The 7245-nt window shown below is 34.5% G+C and overlaps 1 long non-coding RNA gene across 1 annotated transcript; it reads left to right on the forward strand.

The window, feature by feature from the left end:
* Nucleotides 1-6: 6 nt before the first annotated feature.
* On the forward strand, nt 7-2189 carry LOC128878837 (uncharacterized). Its single transcript, XR_008457511.1, has 3 exons — nt 7-238; nt 365-532; nt 611-2189. It is a non-coding gene; the product is annotated as an uncharacterized LOC128878837 (long non-coding RNA).
* Nucleotides 2190-7245: the final 5056 nt, after the last annotated feature.

Genomic DNA, 7245 nt, shown 5'->3' on the forward strand with positions numbered 1-7245 from the left:
TTTGCTGATATAAATATAATTAATAATGCAATAGTGTAAAAACTTTTGACACTTGGCAGATTATGAATGATGACATCTGTTTCGACTCTCGACGCTCGATGGCCGAATGATTCCGAGAGTCTACGAACGACACTCGGCTTTTGCTTAGCTCCTATTGGCTAAGAGTTGACGACGGGAACATCATACGAAAAATACCGTTTCAGACAGATTCATGACATGATATTACGATATCTCAGTTGTACGTGAATCGATCTTATTGATTTTAGTTTTATTCGAAAGCTTATATGCGATTTAGATTACAAGAATGCCTTTAAATTTAGAAAATATTGCAGGCGTATTGAGGTATTCATGAAAGAAGTTTCAGGTTAGGTTGGAATGGACCATCTCTCCTGTAGAAGATACGTGGTAGCTTCAACGCCAGATACGCGGTGACGGATAATTTTTCATATACTTGGCGCCGAGACGCTACCGCGTCTCTAGATCTCTAGAAATACTATGCCAGATCTACTACTACGTGAATCAATCGACAATAGTAACTCTATATTGACTTACAGCGTAACTGTAGAGCCTTCTTAATTGCTATTAAAATTTAAAAAAATTTAATTTCCAGGGGGCGCTAAGTAACATTTTTTCTGGAAAGAAAGCGGTAGGACAAAAAAGTTTGGGAACCGCTGCTGTAAACTGACGAGGTTCCGCGACGCGTTCCACGATCATGATACGCCGAAAGCGTCGGCTAGACACTTTCCAGTTCCGGTTATGAAACTGTCCGAATGGAACTAGCTAGACGAACAGGTGGTTTTCGCGCATTACGTCTACGAGCGGCAACGATTTCCCGTTACCGAAGCGTGCCTCTGCGAACCTCCCGGCTACGTAGAAAGTTATTTGACATTTAGAAGGGTCTGCGGGGAATTTTTCGACCCACCCGCGTATACGCTCGACGCGCGATTCAACCCGCTAGAATCTCGATCTTCGGGCGCTTTCACGGCACACAGAAACTTCAACGTGGTCTACATTAAAGCTAGAAGTCCAAGTAATAATTATACAAAGTTTGTTTGGTTTGGTTATTTTATGCATTGCATAACATAAAATAAATCTTAAATTAAACGTTATCTAATTTTAACATTACTTTAATATTTAAATAGTTTCAGAACCTCTGATTATTTTTTTTATATATATAAAAAAAAACTGCTGTAGACGATAGAAACCCACTGTACAAACAAGGACAACCACTTTGTATTAATCTTTAGATATAAGATGTAAGATATAAGTGTCTCTTGTATAAATCCATGTAACGCCGTATAATTCTCATCATTAGAGAGTTTTATGAAGGCTTAATAAATAAAATAAAATAAAAAAAAAAAAAAACACTAATTAATATACTAGTTTTTGCTGATAAACAGTATTTTAATATTTTGTTGGGTATCCTTTTTGACGAAGAACTTCATTCAGACGTTGCGAAATATTGCAAATAATTTCTTTTAAATATACTGTAGCAATGTCAATCGATTCCATTTTTAATCGTTTTTAGTTATCTCTTAAACTATGCGACCAAATAACGCATTAATATCATTAAATTTCCCAGGTGATAAAATGATTCCTTTTTATAAAGATTAACATATTATAGCTAATATGTACCCTTAAAGATCACCTTATAATTTTTGTTGAAGATGCAGTTCATATATTCGCGCCACTTGCGTTGGGGCGCATACTGCGCGAACTGGTTATTTTTTTTGTGCGAGATGTCACTAGGCGACTCTAATCCAGAGACAGTGATGGGTAAAACCTTAGGCTTCGAATAAATCTGAAGTTTGCCGATGTGTTTGTTTCGTTTCCTTCTTTGGAAAATGTTCAAACGAAGGAAACGAGACAAACACATCGGCAAACTTCAGATTTATTCGAAACCTAAGGTTTTGCTCAGCACTGCCTTAAGGGGCTTGGAACATCAAAAAATGAAAAAAAAATCACTTAAAAAAATTTTTTTTTTATTAAAATTTAAGCAATTCTGAACAATTTTACGAAAAGAAAATTGAATTTGGAGCACCAGAAGTGATAAAAAAATGTTTTTGAAAAAAAAATTTCGACGACACGAACTTAGTAATAAGAACGCGATAAAACTGTAAAAATAAATAAGGAAATGCAACTGACAAACTTCTTGAAGAGAAAACAACGACAGTCAAATTTGCGGAAGACCGAAGACACGATTACCTTGGTCACAGCCATAGGTTATTGTTTTCTAGGGTAAAGAAGACGTTAAATTATCAAAAAGGCAGTGTTTTAATCGATTTTTATAAAAAATAAAATACGATTAGATAATATTTATATCGATAATCGAGCGGGACATACAAATTTTTAGTTTTTTGCGTCTCCTGAAAACCTAGGTTTTTGATACAAAGGTACACTTTTCTCAAAAACGGTTAGGCCGATATGATCCAAATTTTTTACACGTGTTTTCTGATAGTTGGACCTAATTTACACCGAGGACGTTTTTGAAATTCCATACGGTTAATTTTTTAAAAATATGTAAAATTTGAGAAAACAAATGTATAGGTTTGCGCGGCGATAACTTTTTTTGGAATCAAAATATTGAAAAAATCCTTGTTGTAAATTAGGCCCAACTATCAGAAAACACGTGTAAAAAATTTGGATTATATCGGCCTAACCGTTTGTATTTAGACCACATTTAAAATGAACATATTAAGTACGAGTTCTTTCGAGTTTTCTGTCTTCTAACCGTTAATACGCTGCTCGCTAACAATTTTCGATATATTTTGAACATATAAAACGTTATTGTGGTTTAAATATATAAGCTAGGTATATCATGTCCCTGTCTTTTTTTTAGATCTATCAATAACCAATATTTTTGTATCACATTATTTACACGTATATTTAAGCATTTTGGCAGCGTAACCTTCAAATGGGGTCAGCGAGGTGACCTTCAAATGTCTGAAGTCCTTCGCCTGCAAAATAAACTTATTTCGATATATATTTCTGTGAAACTTATACATAGTTTCGAAGATATCAGAGGTGTTAATAGTTATTGCCGCACCATGTATATAAATCGCAATAAAGAATATGCATCGTATTTATTTCGTCAACATACATAGATTTATTTAAGTGTAAGCTTCACCTAATGCCCTAAGACTTGCATAGTACTCTGTACGTTTTATTAGTTTATTCTACATTTTAAACGAAATTAATAATATTCAGACATTTCACAATTTTCAGTGTGTTGTTTTATAAAGTTACCCACTGCAGGTATGGATGTAAACAAAAGTTACTCGACTCAGAAGACACATACGAATTTCTTTACGAACAACGCAGTTGCGACGAAACTAGAGCTCGTCGAAATATCTAGAACCGATGCGAACTTTACGAACCGTGATCGAGTTTTAATCAGTTTTACCAGGAAATGTCAACCAGTTCCTTTCGATTTCCTGTGTGAAAAGAAAGGCTGTTACTCGCCGTGAAAGCATTTCTCGTTGGTTGTTTTGCGTGCGGCACAAACGATCGGTTCAGAAAGTAAGTACGCCGCGCTGCGGTGTCGCGTCGTTAAGTGTGAAATCTAAATCGATTTCCTTTGCACGCTGGAATTATTCAACACCGTAAACATTACGGGGGTACCGAACGGAATTATGCAATCGTTCTTGATAGGCTGCATCGCAACGAGATTGTCGACATCGTGGAATCTAATTGCGAATTACAATTACAGATTACATTTTACAATCATTAATTGCTACCGATTACAAGCACTGGTAGAAAGTGTTATTACATGGGACTGCAATTACAGTTATTATTATGATGACGAAGATAAGGATGATAATGGTAAATATTATGACTCCTAAGAATGACTACGCACAATGATGACTATTATAACGATAACGATGACTACGATAACTATCGTGACTATAATGATTATTACGAGTATTCTGACTGGGATAACGATGACGGTGACTATGTATGATGACGATGAATAAGGATGATAATGGTAAGTATTATGATTCCTAAGAATGACTGTGCACATTGATGACTATTATAACGATAACGATGACTACGATAACTATCGTGACTATGATGATTATTACGAGTATTCTGACTGCGATGACGATGACGTTGACTATGTATGATGACGAAGAATAAGGATGATAATGGATTATAGTGATTATGATTCCTAAGAATGACTATGCACATTGATGGCTATTATAACGATAACGATGGCTATGATGACTATTGTGACTATGATGATTATTATATCTATGACTACGACTGTTGTGACGAGTATTCTGACTGCGATGACGATGTTTACGATGATTTTGACTTCCATAACGTTCCGTGGACTTGACTCGCGCTTATCATAATTGATTTTTCCAATAATTAATCTTATAATCGATATTACGATTAATCGAAGTTCCATACTGTGCGTTCGTGTTGCTGTGACATTTGAACAGCTGACGTCCAGACTATTTCAATGACTTCACCCTCCTGTTGCCGGGATGCATCATCGAACGACCTCAATCGCGAGACCTTTTCGCAAGTAAAAGTTGTTTCAACGACATAATTGTTCGATCAAATATACAATTAGTCGTTCAGGAATTTCTGTTCTCATTTAAAAATTCGATGACTTACAAACCTGCCAGTTTCGATGAAAAATATCTAACGTAAATTTTGTTATAGACCTATATCACTAAATTTCCGAAAATATGTAGTACCATATTTAACACAAAATGATTGGTAATCTGTAAATAATAACTGGTGGGAGTAAGGGGTGAGTGGAATTCTAGAAAAGCATAACGTCAAGCTAATACTTCTTAATATCTAACTCACTTACTTTGAGACGGTGGTGACGGTCATAAAAATGTTCGCAATCGTTTTTGGTTGAAAAATACTTTCCTTCTCCTTTTGTTGTAAACAAAATGAGAGCAAGTACAGGTCTGTCCATTTAACCAATGTTTGTTATTATATTATAGATGTGAAGAATGTTGGTATGGTGTATATATTAAGCTTTTAAAATGGCGGCACAGACTGGTAGACATTTTTGTATTTTTTTTCGATTTTTCCGTAATATGGGTTCAAAAAAGAATTCATTTCAACTTTATATATAATATTATTTTAATTTGGTTTCCCATCTGAAGTATTTGGATTTATCCTGAATAAAAAAAACACATCCCTCGAAGAATATCAATTCCAGAAGCGAACACAAGCAGACAAAATAACACAAACAAGCTGTAGGTCGTTGGTAGAGGTCGAAAGCGAAAGACACTCGAGAACCTGTCGTAGGAATTCCAAACACACGCCCGGGACAATAAGAACAAAGAAATAGGCGGCTAATTTTAACGTAACCTTCAATGTCCAGAATCTGGTACCCGGTAAACCAGCTGCAAAGGTGAACAGGGTGATTCGTGAGTCATTGTAACGAGAACTCCTTGTTTTGCAGGCAGAACCCGAGTTCATCGGAGTCCTTTCACGACCAGAGGACTCTATTTGTCCCTGAAAAGTCAGCGATCTGCTGCAATTAATAAGCTGGACGATCTTGAGAAGGATTGGTAGCAACCAGTCATTTTAACTCTCAAATAAGCTCGTGTATTTTATTAATTCCCATCTTTATTGCACGATTTGTTAACAAGATAAACATAACAGTGTTTATTCGACTACAAATTTATGCGAATTAAAAATTATTCGTCAGTGTGAAATAACTTCATTTTTGTAGCATCTTTTATTTAAATATTATTCGAAGATGAATTCGTTCGAAAAAATTAAATTGAAATTTTATTCGAAGAAAATCATCCCTGGAAAAGATTCGTAAAAATTATTCGTCAGTGCGAAATAACTTCATTTTTGTAGCATCTTTTATTTAAATATTATTCGAAGATGAATTTATTTGAAAACATTGAATTGAAATTTTATTCGAAGGAAATCATCCTTCGAAAAGATTGATCCATAATTTCATTCAACTAAAAACTTATTCGAAATCAAACACAGTCTACTCGTTGCATTTAGGAATCCTTAGAATTACCGTAAAGCCATTCCGATGAAAAAAGTCTGTTCGGGAAAGTCTAACGATTAATTTGTTTTTAGTATCATTGAAAGAAAAATTCCTCAGAGAATTCTAAAGTAAATCGAGCTTGCTTGCATCGCGGCGAAACTTGAGATCGAAAGTAAGATCACCTCGATTCTTTGCCAGCGGATAAATCCACCTCAGCCCGGTCACTTTTACTTTCCACGGAATTCGCTTCGAGGCTTAGCTCCGTTTACTCGGAAACTAATGGAACGATCACAGTTCTTAATTAAATCTTCTTTGTTGTGCCTAATTGATTGCGGGAATCCCAACGAGTCGCTTCAACTCGACGATAATGGCTCCTTCGCTTGTACCTACTTCATTTTTTTCTTCTGTTGTTTCTTCGTTTTCTTTCGCGATTTCCTGTTCCTCGTTCAATTTGATGGCAAATTTTCACGTTTATCCATTTACTAATTTTTTTAAAAAATTCTTTCAACATATTCTGAGGTACATTAAAAAAATTAACTTAATTTTTAAACTAATAATATATCCGTGTACCATTTTTTTTATCTTCGTAGTAGATATCTCACATGATCCATTTCTTCGTGCAGTTTCATTTGTTATGTTTCTAAATTGTTTGTGTTTCTCTAACAACTTTCAGGGTAGTTGTTCCGAGATAGTCATGTTCAAAAGTATAATTAGAAACTTTTGTAAAAGTACAGTCTTACTGCTCTTACACGCGTCAATAATAAAACAATACGTATATTTACACATAAATTCATAACACTCGAGAAGTTATTGTGGCAATAACGCTGAGTATTCCTGCACAACTTTTCTACATACAGTGTCAGATTTTAACGAATTGTATCTCATTGTCAGTAATGGCGTGGTCAATAATTGTTATTTTTTTTTAAATGGTTTATTATTTCGGTTTGTATAACATATCAAATTTTTAACAAGTTCCTCAGTTGCATTTTGATTTAAATTGAAAAAATTCACAGTGAAAATCTGTATGTTCTACAAGGAGTTGTGTTAAAATTACAAAATTTTGATATCGTTTTTGATAGAACTGGAGTGCTCAATTTAAATTGTAATAGGCTTATGTGATATATATTTAATCAAAGAACAATCAAGTGAAATTTTGTTAAAATCCTCCATTGAATAAATCCATGGAAAAGTATAACTCCAAGTATAAGGTTGTCCCAAAAGTTTCTTTCGCAACTTACACTCAACTGTTTTATCCAGCAGTCTTT

Source organism: Hylaeus volcanicus, chromosome 6 (genome assembly GCF_026283585.1).
Source record: "Hylaeus volcanicus isolate JK05 chromosome 6, UHH_iyHylVolc1.0_haploid, whole genome shotgun sequence".
NCBI classification, from domain to species: domain Eukaryota; kingdom Metazoa; phylum Arthropoda; class Insecta; order Hymenoptera; family Colletidae; genus Hylaeus; species Hylaeus volcanicus.